The sequence below is a fragment of the Ixodes scapularis genome, unplaced genomic scaffold (genome assembly GCF_016920785.2).
Source record: "Ixodes scapularis isolate PalLabHiFi unplaced genomic scaffold, ASM1692078v2 PGA_scaffold6__148_contigs__length_123643588, whole genome shotgun sequence".
Lineage (NCBI taxonomy): Eukaryota > Metazoa > Arthropoda > Arachnida > Ixodida > Ixodidae > Ixodes > Ixodes scapularis.
In genome coordinates, this window is record NW_024609881.1 from 91670631 (window position 1) to 91686195 (window position 15565).

A 15565-nucleotide genomic window follows, 5' to 3' on the forward strand; every position below is an offset into this window, starting at 1 on the left:
ATTGGCGGCCTTAGCAGGCTATTAATGTGAGCTCGTTCTGAGCATTACCACTCAAGCAGGAGGTGGAGCAGATGATGTAGCAGAGCATGTAGCTCATTCGGGCTATCTAGGGGGTGCTAACGGGATCTGCTAGTCATGACGTTTAGAGGAAAAAATGCATAGGCCTTGTGTTCTAGGTAATATTGGTTCAATCACCACCCCTGTACGTTTCGATCTGGATGAGCATCCTAGCGGCGTTAGGTCGTGCATCACTACTGCGTGGTGCACGTTAAAGACCCCAGGCTAGCGATTGTCCTACAGTGGCTAAATTGCTCATCAACAGCTGAGAGACAAGTCGCCCGTTGAGGCAGACTAAATTTAGGCTCTATAAATATGCACGCACCAATTTTGTTTTCTTGTTGTTCAACATAAAATTTTATTTACATATGTGCACATTTACACATTGGTGTTGTGACACGCAGGCCACCTCAAGAGGCTCTTTATACTTCCATTATCTAAATACGTTGTGGGACGCAAGAATAAGCTATTGTCAATCACAATAATAGATCGGGAGTGCCACCTTCGGAGGAACTCCCGTTCGCCCAGTGTCCGAACTTCATTTGCAAGGTGGTCTGCAGCTCGCTCTCACACTTCGGGAGCAGCACGCTCCCGAAGTGACCCAAGAGGGTCACTTCGGGGCAGCGTGCAGTGCAGCGCGCTTGCACGAAGAGCTGTCGCCCTTGGCGCCGGGGCCGAAGACGACACCACGGTTGCATCGTAGCGTACGGCATTCCGCCCCGAAGTGACCCTCTTGGCCGCAGCGAGAACGCACTCACATTATCCCTCCGTACTCGCACATTACGCGGTGGCCCGCGACATAGAAAAGTTGGGTAGCGCCTTCTACATATCCATGCAAACGACTCTTGTGCCGGTGAACAGGTGGGGACGGTCCTTGTAGGTCGGGTGAGAAATGCTGAGGATCTTTCCGCATACTGTCGGAGTACCGCCTGGAGGGCGTCGTCCGGGACATACGGTCGAAGTCGGAATACAGACACACAGATGATACTCGGTCCGACCTGTTCCAGCGGGACCGCGACGTTGCTTAGTAGCAGGCTGCCCTGCGCTACGAGCTCAGCCACTGAGTAAGTAGAACTTGCGGCGGCCAGGAAGTTGTTGACTCCATGGTGCTGGAAATGAGACAGACCTTTTCGCCGACAACAGCGTACAGTGCGGTGATGATCTAGGATGCAGGTACCTCGGACAGAAACGAGAACGTAAAGGACTGGGAATTCATCGGAGTGGGTGCCATCCTGACGGACGGTGGGGTTGTGGGCCCTGTTGACATGCGCGACCGTTGAAGACGCGGGCCACAGGGAGAGAGTGCTCATTATGCAGACGGGAACCACTAAGAAAGCCGCGGCCACGACGGAGTGGACCATAAAAACTACAGATTCGGCTCCGAGGGAGTTTTGACCCAAACCCCGAACGCGCACCCTACATTAGCAATTGCGCCTCATGTTTCTGGAAAATTTTCTCGTCAGTGTCACATATCTTGGCTCAGTAAACACACTACGCATCTTGAAAGTCTCCTTTTCAACGAATTTTTCGGAATTAATTCGTCTACATACTTTCAGACTCATCCAAAAACAAAAACAACAAAAAAAAAAAATACCTGCGCCGCGCTACACGAATCCATCAAGAACATCCCAGCTCATTCTTAATTCGCAAGTTCACCACGGGAGGAATATGCGGCGCTTGCGGCGGCGACGCTTTTGCCGCTCCACCCCGGCTTTCGCCGGCTGCTCCCATTCATCAAATTCTCTTAACATACGGCGCTGCGGTCGCACTCCTCGTACATCATGCAAATGACACAGCTGTTTGCAGAAGACATGACAACAGAATCATTTGCGATCACGGGTCACGCATGTTGAAATCATAGGTTTGCTTTATACACATGTATGCTTTGAACATTTTTGCAGACCGTTTTTTGTGTAAGCGACGTGAGATAACGTCGTACAAAAGAGAAACACTTCCGAGTCAGTATCTGCCGACTGTTTTTTGTATGATGCATTAATGTGCGTGACCGAGTCTAAGGTCATTTCGAGAGCGCGCAAGGCTGAGAAAACATCGTAGTAGTACAATAAGAGGTCATTCGCACTTTCGTCGTTGTCGCCGCAGGATATACAGCACTTGTTTTGTTTGCTCCTGGAACAAGTTCGCCAGTTCATACACGTGATTCCGGTTTCTACGTCCGCCTACTTAATTTTGTTTGTGAGAGTATGAATACACGTGCCATCTTCATTAATGGCTTCTTCGTCCGCCTTTGATGGTTTGACAAAGATAATTTGTGTGAGTATTTTTATACAGCCTTAGATTAGTCCGCATAAAGTGCCTCAATGTCCTTCTGTTTATGGTGATGCCGCCCCTTGTAGTACCCGATGAGGACAGCACGCGCTCACGGGGACAATACAAAACAAAAAAAGATTAAAAGAAAAATGACACCATAGCAAGTCAGCGCCACAAATGCGTGCAGGGACGCGCTCTTTCACGCGCTTCTGGACAAAAAAGAAAAATAAACGTGTGGAACAAAATGGCCAGATGCCACTACCCTACGCAAAGCGCAAATGAAGGCACCCTAAGTCTGCCTAAGCGGGCGAATTGTCTCTCTGCTGTAGATGAGCAATCTAGCCGGTGCAGTACAACCGCTAGCCTGCAGACTTTAACGTTCAACCCTCAGTAGCGATACACGATCGCACGGCGGTACGATGCTCATACAGATCGAAACGGTCAAGGGTATACGCACAAAATACTTCCAGAAATGCCTGCACGCAACACTTCCAGCGTTGCATCATGGGATCTTTCACCGACAATGCAAAAAATCTGTGGCGTATCGAATCTCTACAATCTAGTTATTGCCCTTTGACCAGTGGGAGAGCAGTATTAGCCGATAAGGACGTCTGAGAAACAATCACGGAGCAAGGAGCATGAACGCTGTGAGCCACGGAGTAATCTCAACCCGTCTGCTTTATTAGGACTTTCAGATTTATATTCTTTAACATTTTAGCGTTAAACATAACAAGGTTTAAATACATCTTTTAAAAAAAATATATTGGCAGTTTGTGTGCCAATATATTAAACTCAAGCAGACTTAACGCAACATCGCCTCCTTGAGTTTCCGTAATATACCATTACGGGCTGAATTTATTGCAGTTTTTAATATAAAACTTGTGGCAGCGATATACCAGTTCTTTGTTTCGTACAATAGGCACTTTTCAAAAGTCCGCGCGATATGGTAGCTGCTGCGCCAATTATTAGAGTCCTCTAAATGTTTGACCATGTACTCTGCGCGTGTACTTGACACGAGGCCCGAGTCAGTGTTTGGCCATAACTCGGTTGAGCTCGTTGCGAGAACAAGCTTGCATCAGCGTTCGGATCGGACTCAGATCTTATAAGCTTGTTTTAATGCTATCGCATTTACAAATATATGCCGTAGGCTAGTTCGCATTAACTGTGTTTTTTTATCTGCAGTCGGTATTAACAGTTGCGACAAAAAATTAACGTATTATTTCATTGAATTCGTTACAGTTCGTTTCTTAGGAACGATCCTCAACGAACCTAACCGATCCGGCTAAACACGCATTAAAAATCAGCGTTGTAGAATCTTTTTTTTAAAACTTATGATAGTTATAATAACTTGATATGACGTTGTGGAGGCGTCATTTATTCATGGTGTTGCGAAAAAAGAGGAAAAAAGGGAACAGAAATGTAAATGAAAGGGCCACTTTATTAAGAAAAATGCCCATTCACACTAAATCACAGTGAAGGGTTTTCTTGCGTTTTTTACGTTACGTATAAATCACCGGAACATCAATGTCTCGAATGTTGCCTACAAGTCTATTCCTTGCTAAGCACTGTGTCTCTCCAAGTAAGCCAGCGTAGGCTTTCGAAATATAACACAACGTAAAGAAACCATGCTGTGAGAACCGGCGTTAACCTTAGTTTTAAATTGTCTTCTATGAAGGTTTCCACCTTTATTCTGATTTAAGGCTGGCCGTTGAGCTGGTTCACACCTTTGCGTTTGAGGGTTGGCGAATTTGTTGCAACCATTTGTGAGAGCGTATGTCAGAAACGTTAAAAACAATGGTGTGTATATATGGCATTTCCCAGAGGCGCTCCAAATGCACAGTATTAAGACGCCTTTCTGCGCTCCTCCTTTGGCGGGCGCAATGAGGAAGCCACTGAGGGGACCACTTCGAGGGATTTGCGAATATATACAAAGCCGTCAGTGCCACATGATAGTACGACGTCACGTCACGTCATTTTGACGCATGACTTCATGGTCTCATGGGGTGTTACGATGCCACTTATGTTGTCACCAAGCGTCACACTGTCACTTGACGTCACGTAGCCACATCACGTCAGGTCGCGACACTTAATGAGATAACGCAATGTCACATGACACTATGGCTTCACGAAACGTTTTAAAGTCACGTGACCCTGTGACGCACGTGACGTCATATGACGCACGTCACGTGTCGCAATGCGGCCATGGTGTTACTTTAGACCATGGTGTGTTGTACACTACAACGTCACGTAGCACCATGATCTCTCGTGACACTGTGATGCTGTGTGACAGCGTTACGTCACGGGGCTTTACTCTGTGTGACCACATGACAACATTATGTCACGTGACAACACAAATGATGTCCCGAGCCCACTGGAAACGTACATGGGACCCGCGGCGGCAGCTGGTCAATAACGGCTCTCGTCGTAAAAGCGTTCCATGGTATAGAAGATGGCACTTTAGGTGCTGCCTACGAAATGGACCAATCCATCGCAATGGGGATGGAGTCGCTTCACAAAAGAGGAATGCTTGAGAATAGCATCGTCTTGTTTAGCACCGACAACAAAGCACGTTCCTTGGGTTCAGCAGCTAACGCTGGTTTCAACTGGCCGCTGCGAGGGGGCAATTCTACCCTGTGGGAAGGAGGTGCGAGGGGCGCGGCGTTTATATGGAGCCCACTGCAGTCGAGAGTAGGTCGCCTCCTAGACGAAATGGTGCGCATCAGCGACTGGTTGCCAACTCTCTACTCTGCGGCCGGTAAGTTTGTTAAATTGTTTTTAAACCCTATATGGGCCCGAGGTAGGCAAGTAGCGTGACAAATGGTGGATATTCAACGGCGGTCCTATAGCTGTGTGTGCGACTGCTCAGAGCGTGCTAATTGCGAGCTTCCACAGTTCTTTTTGAACGTGCATTCCACGCCATTAAAATTTGCGGTCTTAGCAGCTTATTAATCTGAGCTGATTCTATTAATATGAGCTCGCCATATTTAAGGGCGCTAAACAGTGGCCTCAAATATGGCACCCAGGGATTATCTCTGTCCCCAGCCATCGTTCACAACCACTTTCACAGTAGAGCGCACTGCCAGAGCGATGTTGGTTATGCGCACAGAAACAGAACACAAGGCGATCATCGGTCGAAATACTCAGTAAAAATGTAGTACGGTAAACCCACGGACTGCCAACAGGCAGAGTCGCTGCAACGGTGGATTTCGCGGTCACCATAGTCACGGGCTCACCGCCGTGACGCTCAAATTGGCTCAAGCGGACTCGGGAGACCCTTGCACATCCATCACGACTGGTGTACGTAGCATAATTTTGGAACTTCGCGGTTCATGACGGCTTCGTTTACTTATTTGACGAAATTAAGGGTAGAAACTAGCATTTTGGGCTGCGTTTTTGGGAGAATATACTATAGACGCCTTGTGGTTGACATAAAATGTGTACGATTATGGGTAACTTATAGTGGAGCGCGTGGGCATGCGTGGGCGCACAAATACTGCTTATCAAACTTCGCGTGCAGCATGTCGGAAAGAAAATAATAGACACGTCACAAAACTTAAGCAGTGAAATGGAGGAAACCACACTGCTGCTATTTTTCTCCTTCTTTTCGTCTTAGAGTGTGCAGTCACAACCTGTGACACGGAGGGCTCGACGCTGTTCGCAGTATACGTAGTGGGGCGAAGACCTCGAGGTCTCTAGAAAACAAGTTGGCAGTGGCGAGGCACTTGCCAGTAACATACTGCACCGTGAACTGGTAGCGCAGCAACCGGATGCGGAAACACTGGACGCGACGAGGCATAAGGTCGAGGTCGGAAGAGCCCAGCAACCGGACCAGAGGCTGGTTGTCGGTTTCGGCAAAAAAGCTCAGACTGTGCAGAATCGTTTTAAACCACTGGGTGGCCCATAGTACTCCAAGCGCTTACTTCTCGATGTGTCTGTACCGCTGTTCGACAGTAGTCAGTGACCGCGACGCAAAGGCAACCGCTCGTCGCTTACCAAATGTTGCTCCTGTAGGAGGACGGCGGCGCCCGTACAAGCTGGTGCCTGTAGGAACGATTGCTGGATACTCTGGGTTCTATCGGGCCACGCAGGAGCTGGATGCCACCATCCTGTTTAGGGAGTCGAAGGCTGAAGCTTAACCTGTCCCCCAGGTCTAGACTGCGTCCTTGTGTATGCCGAGTCTGATTGGCGCAGTGGCGGCGGACAAGCTCAGCAAGAAATGTCCGGTGTGGCTCAGCGATTTCCGGAGGCACCGCACGCTTTTCACGTCTGTCGGAAATTGCTTACCCGTGATGGCGAGGGACCTTGTCGGGGTCTGGTGGTAGCCGTTGGTACTCAACCCCACACCAAGGAACTTGAAGGACGACACCCCTAGGCGGCACTTGGAGGAATTCAGCGTGATGCCTGCTTGCCGCAGTCTCTCGAGGGCAACTTAGAGTCTGCTGTCGGGATTAGACCCTTCTCTGCCATACACCAGGATGCCGTCTACCATGTTGAAGAATCCTTTAATTTCCTGTAACACGACTTTTGTTTGGGCTAGTTGGTTCTTACTAGACATGATTAAAATAGCGCGAACTTGACAAGCACAACAAAGAAGGCACACGTACAACAGGACTGGCGCTTAATTTCCTCAAGAATCAGTGACACGGGCTCTGGAACACCTCTGGGCTTTAAGTAATTCCAAAGGGCAGACAGCGATGATAGAATTGCCCGAAGGGTGTAATGAACGTCATGTACTTCTGGCAGCTTTCAGGGAGGCGTACTAGGTGAAACCCAGACATTGCGCCCAGTTTCAAGAAGACGGTAGCGCTTCCCATCAACCCGAACGCCTCGACGACGGTCGGAGGACGACCTGGTTCAGCTTGGTAAAATCGACGCCCAGTCGATAGCCTCTTGCTGCTTCGGGAGCCCCGACAAGGCCGGCGCATCATGCCGCAGGAGTCTCGACCCCCGACCACTAATAAACGCCACTGTTTGATCGAAGATAAAGGCATGGTTTCCTGTCCGCAATATTTCAATGTTGTTCAGCCTTCTTTTGCGAGAGCAGCCAAAGTTTGGCTAGCATGGCACCGCACGGAGGCGATTGCGATATGGGCCATAGTACGATAGAAGTTACGGCCTAGATCAGCGTCACAACATGACTGTCCGCAGGTTGATCGATTGCACAATTGTCGCAAAAACGGTTCCCCAAAACACTGAAATTTGAAATAGAATAGCAACTAGGCAGCATATGAGATCTTGCTGTGAAACAGAGAGAGACCTGAGCAACCAGTCACGTCTTCATTCACAACCACTTCCAGGATAGACAGCACTGTTTTAGTGATACTGGTGATTCACTAAGACACTAACCAAGATGATCGTCACATGATCGTGGGTTGACACTCGGACACATGAAAACATCGGCGACTGTTCGCGTACTCGTTCATGACCACATTCACAACAGACAGCAGTGCCTGACCATGTTGGTTATGTGCGGAGAAACGTAAACATGGCGATCAACGGTTGGCGCACTCGGCAGGAATGTTGTACATAAGGCGTGCAAAGAAATAATTGGCATAGGAGTTCCAGCTACGCAGATTTCGCAGTTTCATTTGTCATGGGCAGGCAGCGGCTTTCGACTCTTGGATGTACTCGTATCATTGAGCCTATAACTGCCCGAGCCACTCGCATGCTATAGCATGCGAGCTAATGACTAATGACTCTGAACAAAAACCGCCTTCGATCTGCCAGGACGAACATGACATTGCGAGATGTGCTAAAGACGGAAACGAGTGCGATGACACCTGATATCGGCCTGACCGCAGCCGAAATGTGCAACACGTCGCTTAGAGTCCCTAAATAAGAGCTTCCTACAAGTAGCAAAATTCTTTGAAGCGCCGACTGCGTGACGGTACAGGTTTTAGGAAGCGAATGGGCGGCGCACAGCAGAGGTTTGAACTGAATGCCACCATTTTGTTTCAGCGGAATATGCTTTGTCATTTATATTGGTTGTCGTTACTTTCAAAATAAGTATCAAGGGGCTTTAGTCGCACTAGGTGCGGCCTGTACAGTTTTAATAAACATATTATTTTTATCCCGCCTAATGTTTTAGCTGTGCAACCCTGGTATCGCACTTCCCAGTAGATAATGGGGTTGGTAGGAGTCGTACCCTCGATGCTAATGTACATTTCCATGAGTTCCCAGAGCGCTGCCAGGTGGCGCAGTGTGTATTGTAAACCCCATATTCCGCTGTTCGCATTTCCTTATTCTTCCGATAGTACCTAGGACTTGGACATGCAATGGGAACAAACTAACATTGAGGGCGAAAAATCTAGAGCAAGAAATGACAGTAATAAGGCGGTTCCTCTTAAATCCTCTGAAGCCTACTAAACAAATTAGTCTTCAACGAGTTGGGAACTTCAAATTGACCTATGACGGAGTGGCCTATTTTACAAGTTGTCTATCGGCAAATTGGCGTTTGACCAACTGGCTTTCAGCAAGTTGGCCGGATACCATGACACACGCCTCAGTGCTCGCAAAAATATTCCCGGAAGAAGGAGAGGAGAAGGAGGAAAAAGAAAACCCTCTTGGTTTTTTTGCGACTTTTCCAGAACTAATACGCTGCAACTTGTTCCCACCCCTCCTTGCACCGACAATTCTGGGCGCCCTTACAAGCATAGGACGTCGGCGACCGTTCGCGCCTTTGTTCACATAGGCAGCACGGCCATCTGCGGCTTCGTAAACATATATTAAAAGGGATGGTCGTTTGGCAAACGGTAAGGGGTGACAACGCCGAACGTTGTACAGAAGACGCACAGATAAACCGCACATCACAGTCGCTGCACAGCGGTCGCGAGAACAAGGGACCTCAAAGAGCGACAACTTGCTCGCAGTCCTTGTAACATAAGAGCGTTGTAGTCTTCGCACCGTTGGCTGCAGTGGCCGCAGCCAGGGTCAGGGCCCGGCAGTCGAGGCAGCCGAGGCACGATATGTGACCGAAGTGGCCAAGGCCCGAAGCCCGTCGCTATCGCAGCTGATCGCAGCCGCCATCTAAGCCCAGTGTGCGTACTAGTGTAGGCATTGTTTTGACGCTTAGCTGTTTATGACGGATGTGTTTATTTTTTTTTTCTTTATAAATGTCGAAAACGCTACGGCAGAAGAAACGACTGAAGGACCGACCTCATCATCTTGGTTCCTGCGTAAACGTATAGGTCTAACCTGGGTTCCCAAATTCTGTCTATTAAACAGCGTGCTGATGAGGTTTGTAGAAATGATATTTTTATAGTTTTCCTTGTCGTCAGAAGATAATAGGGAATTTAATTTTCCGTTCACCGGTTTGGGCTCTGTTTATTTTTGTTTTATTAAATAAAAACAAAATTTAATAAAAAAAACACATCGTTCCTCCCAGGGATCAAGCCTTCGACCACTTCGTCAGCAGTGTGATGTTCTGCATCTGCGCCAACTGAACAAGGAAAAACATCCCTTCCTTCTCTGGGGAGCGCGTCCACGGGTGGTCACGTTGCGGGCTGGGTGCTTTCCTGTGAAGGTAGACACGTTCGGCGATGCCAGGAGTCGAACCCACCCGTCTGGTCGCCGCTGTATGACTGGCTGCGCTGCGGTCTGGGTAGCGCCGATCATAAAAGCGGCAAAAAGAAGCTTCATAGTACCGAGACCCGAGATGCATGAAGTACCCAGCCATCGACGCTGCGTCTCGTCTCATCTAAGACCTCCTGTTTCATTGCGCCCCATCGACCGAATCAAAATCAACATGGCGGTCGACGTGTCGGTGGCGAACAAAATAAAAATGATGCGGAAATCGCTGTTGTCGCTACGCTGAATCTCGACGAAATGCATTGACATTTAGCGCAGGGGTTTCGACTCGGCAAATGATGGGAATTCCAGCCTCGCACACGGTTGTGTTGAGACCCCCAGTCTTCTCTCACGGTCGTCGGCGGTTTCCAATGCAGCCACCACAGCTTCCTCCCTCTCACGCTCTCGGGGCGCGTCATTGAAATCCTGCCGAAAGACTCTTTTCTTTTAAAGTAAGAGGGAGAGTAGACTTAACGAAGCGAACGGACGAAGCGAAATAGAACGGGGAACAGCGCACCGCGTGGCGGCTTTACGGAACCACACATACTCCACTGCACTCCAGTTCAAACCAACCCATACTAAACCACGACCGTCCGAACGAAAGACGGCTGTATGCACCAGGGCAATATATCTTAATGCATCTAAAATGGAAGGAAAAAATAAAACCCAGAAACCGAAGCAACGGAGAGAGAAAACCTAATTAGCGAAAGAGACCTTTCCTTGCCGTAATACGGTCCCTAATGTGAACTCAATGCAGCTGGATTCCTGCTGAATGCACTCGGCCGTGATTACAAGCTTATTGTTTCTCAGACGACCTTCCTTGTCCGCCTTTTCTTGCTCCCAAGCCCATCCCTTCGTACAAAAGGCATACTTCCGGTAGTGACCTTCGACGCCAAACAATAGGCTCCACTGCAAGGACGGAAAAACACAATGCCCCAAAACATGTGTTGCTTTTTTTTTTTTGTTAGGCTTAATGCTTACAAACTGGACACGACGTTTTCTGGCTGGGACTCACTCCATTCCTTCCATCCGCCGAAAGCGGTCTAAATAAACGTTTTCTACTACAACTTCTGGCAGGGCCTATTCCTTCAAAGTTCAAAAGATTGCTTCATATGCAATGGCGGAAAGGACATTGAGGGTACGTACACATGCATTCATACATGCATATGCATGCACACATACCCACATGCATACATACATTAATACACACATAAACGTACATTCATAAATATACATACATGCAACCACGCGCATACCCACATATATTCACATACACATACGCATACATACATACACGCAGTTTCACACATACATGCATGCATACATACGTATGCATACATGCTACGTGCGTGCGTGCGTGCGTGCTTGCATACATACGTGACTACGTACGTACATACATAGATACATACATACATGCGTACATACATACGTACGTACGTACATACATACATACATACGTACGTACATACATACATACATACATACGTACATGCATGCATGTATGCATGATAAATAAATAAATAAATAAATAAATAAATAAATACATATATATATAGGCAACACGCGGGAAAAGCACTGCGGCTAAAGGGCAACATCCTCTTGTGGCTGGACCAACTTTGCTTTTGTAGGGGACCGGAGAGTTTAAAAGAGAGGTTGCGCAATGACTTTGCTGTGCAGCACGCCACCATATACGAGAGGCGATTGGTGTTATTTTTTTTGTATGCTTCTGCTTACTCCGTCGGTAACATGCTCGATTATCGTCTGAAACGAGTCAGGTCGTCTGCAACGCAATTTTCGAGTCGCCTGCCGATCAATGTGTAGTCGTCTGCTAGACAGCATTTCGACGTTTGCAGTCGTCTCCTTTGCCCTTGTACAAATATTGAGCGACCTGAAGGAAAACGCTTACGGGCATCGTCCTCTAAATATATCTGTTTATTTTGATTTTTTTTGTTTTTTTTTTGCGATGGCTCAAAAAATCTTAGAATGTTTTAAAATAAAAAAAAAAAACATAACTACGCTCGGTTCAAAACAACTATCGGAAAACACGTTGCACGCCTAATTTTCTTAGTCAAATAAAAGGAACGAAAAACTCATAGTGAAAAGCTTTACAAAGACTGGTTTCGCGAAAACAAATACACGAATCAAGGTAAGGCAGGCGCGAGTCACGCATCTTAGATCGTCAGAACGTGTCACACGGAAGAAACGCCGCCAGCCGTTGTCCCGAACTGCAGGCTTAAGATACTTCGTCGAAACAAACTAGATCCCTTGAAGGCGGCAGTGGAAGCTTTTGTATCTGCTTATTTTAATCTTTTTCTTTTCACCATTTTTAAAAGTCTCAGGTCGATTTTTTTGAGCTGCGTTGCACTCAGACTAGAATAAAAAAAAAAAGTATCACTATGTAAACCTCCAATGCCTTGGGTCCCCACGAGCAGTTAGGATGCGACGCACTGCGCAAGTGCAGACCTGGTGCGCACGCGCAGTGCAACACCCCAAGGTGCTCGGAGGACCCTAATCCTTGGCGTCCCTTATCCTACAACTAGCCAATTTTTATTCTTGTAAGTCCAAGGGTATCGTGCAATTAAAAAGATAAACAACCACAGCAACAAAAAAATGCAGAGAAAATTGCCCTGATTGTGTCGCCACGGGAAACGTTTCTTGGTTTAGCGCTGGTAATCTCCAGGCATTTCTTTTTGAAAAGTTCCTTCAGGCGTCTCTACTCCTATCCACCCCAATGACTCCTCTCCACCCCATTGACTTTTCCCGTCGGTTTCCCCGCTACATTTAGTGGGCAAACTGAATTGCTGCATAAGTCACGTGACATGAAGTCATGTGACATCATTTTCACCGCTAAATTTAGCGGGGAAGCTGAATTGGCGCTGAGGTCATATGACATCGATTTTTGTGCTAAATCTAGCAGGAAAACTGAATTTCTGTATACGTCACGTAGCCCGAAGTCATGTGACGTCATTTTATCAGCTAGATTTAGCGGGAAAACTGAATTGGTGTTGCTCTCACGCGACATTAATTATGCCGCTAAATTTAGTGGGGAAACTGTTTTGGTGCTGAGGTCACGCGACGCCAATTTTCCCGCTAAATCTAGCGGAGGAACTGAATTTGTTCATAGGCGGCGTGACACCAAGTCAAGCGACGTCATTTTCCCTGCTAAATGTAGCGGGGAAACTGAATTGGTCTTCAGGTCACGCGAAGTCAACTTTCCCGCTAAATCTAGCGGAGAAACTGAAGTCATGCGACGTCACAGGCCACGGCTGCACGAAATACAGCTTCATCAAATCCGGAGCAACTAGCCAAAGCAAGTTTCACGTTAAAACAAATATTTGTCCACGAGTGTCGACTGAAATAAAACTGTGGACGACAGTGGCGTTTGCACTGAAAACATTGCAGACACCACCTTGGATAACGCCCACAACCGTGGCTGTTACTTACCATGGTTATACTTACTGACAACTTAAGAATGCGCGCGGCGTGTCCAGTCTCAACCGTTCTATCGCTCCGCATTCAATTTGGTTGCAAAGTGTCCCGATATGAACACTCAAGAGCCAATCACACAGCAAGAAACGCGAACATACTATGCAATGCCCTGTGTTTCTTCAGCTCTCACTAAATATAGTAAGGCAATTACAAACCCTATCACACATTAATGAGGTTAAACAAAACATAAGCTAGAAACTTTTATTGCCTTTCAATGAGTGGTTGGTCAAAACAAGACCACGTCAGCAGTGCCGATAATTAATGTCCCCAGCAACCTAGAGGTGGCGCTAGTTTCAGCCAAAATGGCGGACGAAAAAGGTCGGCTTCATATATGGTGTGCTTGGAAAAGGATTTGTTCCGATCGCTCACTTTACAGTGGATAAGAATTTTCTCACGCCTTATGCCTCATGTGTAACTGTCGCAATGGTACCCTCAGTAAGCTGGAGGCGGCGCCAGAAAGGCAAATACGGTTTAACCCGCTTGAAGGATATTCACTTGCTGGGTTGAAAACCCCGATATCCTAGACGCCCTAATTGAGCAAGGGTAGCAACATTTAATAAAATGAGATGGCGTAGTATAGGGCATCGGTACCCAATCCTGCCCACAGCGTCGTCAGTTGGGTACGAAGTGAAAGCTCAATTTGAATTAACATGTTAAAAAAAAACTCTTAGTTTAATAAAGACGAGATACGTGTAAATCCATTATTTTGTTTTTTTCCTTTTTGAGTTAATCGTTTTGTTTGTTGTCTTTTTGGCAAAGATTTAGATTTAGCATTTTGGCGAAATTTGAGCACTCGGCGCTAACGCCTCTTCGTTAATGATTTTGCATGGCTCGTGAGTTATGCCGTGAAGTACCGTCGTCTGCTATTGTGTGATTAGCAGCTCATTAAGACGGACTAATCAAGGAATAGGATTTCGCTACGTTGAACAACTATTAACACTGCGCGTGAGAAAAACAAAGGTAACTACAAAATTAGGTTTAAAAAATTGTCAAAAGCTGGATTCAAAACCAACAAGGAAGCGACAAAAGGGTGGACGACATGCGCGTTGTCTGCTCGGCGGAAAAACAAAAACGAGATTCCAAACAAACTGAAAAGCAAATCATCGTCTAGAAAGCAAAATACGAGAACTGCAGTAGACTGTAGTGTTACAAAATCTTACGCCGCCCTTTCACTACAGCGAAGGGGCGGGCGTCTGAGCTCTGCAAACGACCGGAGTTCATTGGAAATCGAAACTTAGGAAGAGACGGACTGCGTAAATGACGGCTGCTGCCTCGCAGAATGCCGTATCTTCCGATAGACCGATCTCACCACGAGTTGCGGGACGCCAACGCTGCCACTGTGCATATTGTATGCCCGACTTTAGGAAGTTTCGGGGTAAGCATCAGACTTCTAATCGGTTGTTTACCCACGCTGTTCAATGGGTGACTTTACCATTTGTTAAGGCAGGGTGCTACAACAATAAAAACACCAGGCAAAAGAACATCGGATTTTGTATCTCCCCGAAAGAAAGCAGCCTCCGACAAGAGTGGCTAAGAAAGGTAAACAGAGTCGGACGAAACGGCCGGTAAGAGCGTTTTTTTTCGGTTTCTTTCGCGATTTGCTTTATGACTAATATCTACCTCATTGCATGTTAGGGAAGGGGACAGAGTAGGGAGTGCCGAAGTGTTTCGTGCGTCGGAACGTCCCTAAGCACCCGCCCCATAACGGTCCATCTCAATCTGGACCTTCGCGCTGTTTTTCGACGTCCGTTTTTAATACACATATATCTCAATGTATCTTGGTATCGATAAATGTTATTAGAGTGACCTGTTTTATGCACAAATGTGCTCCAAAAGATCAAAACAATCACTAAAAAAGCATTGATTCCAGATATGCATCGCATGAAATGAAGCAAATTTTTTCAAGAACAATATATATACATATATATATATATATATAACGTTAACACACCGCATAATGCAACTGAGAAGTGCAACACTTACTTTCAAGGAAGAAGAGAACATAACCAGCCGTGTGGTGGTCTCCTATGCCGCAACTTTATTTTTTATTTTTTTTTGTGGCGTCAATGATTCGTTCTGCGTTAACAACCCTAAATAAACGCACAAAAAGAAAAAAGGTTATCCTTTTGGGCGACTGTTACCAGCTTGTCAAAACAAAATATTATTGCATTGAAGTTGCACACGC